We start from the raw sequence: 1,944 nt of genomic DNA on the forward strand, positions 1-1,944 counted from the left end.
GCTGCACCATCGCGTCTATCTGCAGCATTCAGTAAAGATAGGGTGACATGTAAAAGAGTCAAGAGAGGATTGTTTTCCCTTTCACTTCTGGGGGTGGTTGGGGGGCTGTGTAAATTGCCGAGCTATGCCCTGACCCACCGCGGACACTGTTTTTGACCCTAGAAGCATTTGGAGCTCAGCCAAGAATGCAAATCCTTTTCGGAGACAGCAGGAACTGTGGGATACCTTGCATCTTCAGTCCCCCCTCCCTCCATGAGTGTCCATTTGATTCTTTGGCTTTCCGTTACGCTCATCACGCAGCAGCGTGCTGAGTCTCTGCTATGCCGTCTGTCCGGAGATTTTTTAAAAATACTTTGGACCAGACGTAACATTACAGTAATTCCCCTAATTACATGCAGGAGTCTCCGAGCGAGATCACCCTGAGGACGGTCACTGAAGGAGATAGAGAGCGCATGCTGCGTGAAAGCCAGCACAAACCAGGGCACGTGGGCAGAAGTATCGGTGTCAGGATGCTACATTGTTAGCATAGTAAATGAAGCTGCAAAATAAATGATGTTTAAATGACCTCACTCTATTTTTTACAATTTGGTATTAAGAGGTAATAGATACAGATGTACACCAGGCAGGGTTGTTTGGAGGACGAAGCCTTTATGCTGCCATCTCCCACCACTGTCAAGTTTTAGCCAATTAGGACAAGTCAGCAAATAAGAACAACCTCAGGTATCAGTAACTGCTGCAGGTAGCAAAGTCCTACAGGGAGCAGTTTCTGGCACTACACCTGTGCAGCTCTGCTCCCCGGCTCTTCTCGGGCTCCTGCTCTCTCCTTAGCTCTGCCCCACTCTGGCCCAGGCAATTCCAGCTCCCACGGAGGATGGGACCCCCTGGCCTGGTGACTCCCTCATTACACTGCCTGGCCTGTCAGTGCGGCTAACTTGGAGCCTTGGCCTCTCCCCATTGTCCCTGGGGACTGTCAGTCTCAGGGGCCTGATTTCCCATTGGCCCTTCCCCCTTCTATTGGTGCTGGGAACTAGCCAACCAACCCCGCCCCCCCCCCACACACTACGTTTTAGTAAAGGGCCAAGAGCCCCCTTACACAAGCCAGCTCCATGAGGATCACCGATGTGCAGAAAAAGCAGTATGAGCTGGTCCCATGGTGTAACGGGCAGCACTCAGGACTCTGAATCCTGCAATCTGAGTTCAAATCTCAGTGGGACCTTGTGGTGAAGCCCTGGAGCTCACAGTGCTCAACTTCCCTGTCTCCAGTGGTGCAAGAGCCAGTCTTCCCCATCCTGTTGGGTGACTCACACCTCCTAGAGCCAGGTCTCTGGCTGTGATGGTCACAATGGGTTGGGGCTCTAGAACTTGCTATCCTGATGGTTGGGGTTCTTGCTGCTTCACCTGGTGCCCACAAGTTTGGCCCTGGTACTTCCTTCCACACTTTTCCTGGGGCCCACATGGCACTTGAAGAAAGGAGGGTCAGGGCCGGGATTGATAGTGAGGGCTTGGCAGGAAGGAGGAAGAGCCCCAGGCTGGAGCCCCACACACCTTCCCTCCTCCTCTGGGCACCTAGAGCAGAGGCAGCACAGCTCTGTCTGCTGGACACCTCGGCAGAGTAGGTGAGTTCATGTAAATACAGTCTGGTCCCAAAGCCTCCCCCAACCCTGGCTCATCACTAGCTGTCAGGGGAGAGTCATCCACACCTTGCTTTCAAATCATCATTTGAAATTCTGAGGTTGGCCAACATTGCCGAACCCAATGCACTGACATTGTCAGCAAACACAACAGCTGGGTGAGGAAACCAGACTTTTCAAACCTATTCTACTTTCTCAGGTACAAGTATTTTTTCATACCTTGTATCTGCTTTTAAAGTGTGTGTTAACGTTGCAATTTCAATTCAGATTTGCAACCACTGACAACATGGCAGCGCTGCATGTAACTACCTGA

The 1,944-nt window shown here is 51.5% G+C and overlaps 1 non-coding gene across 1 annotated transcript; it reads left to right on the plus strand.

The window, feature by feature from the left end:
* Positions 1–1,144: 1,144 nt before the first annotated feature.
* Positions 1,145–1,216, plus strand: TRNAQ-CUG. The gene has a single exon. It is a non-coding gene; the product is annotated as a tRNA-Gln (tRNA).
* Positions 1,217–1,944: the final 728 nt, after the last annotated feature.

The sequence above is a fragment of the Mauremys mutica genome, unplaced genomic scaffold, assembly GCF_020497125.1.
Source record: "Mauremys mutica isolate MM-2020 ecotype Southern unplaced genomic scaffold, ASM2049712v1 Super-Scaffold_100264, whole genome shotgun sequence".
NCBI lineage: Eukaryota > Metazoa > Chordata > Testudines > Geoemydidae > Mauremys > Mauremys mutica.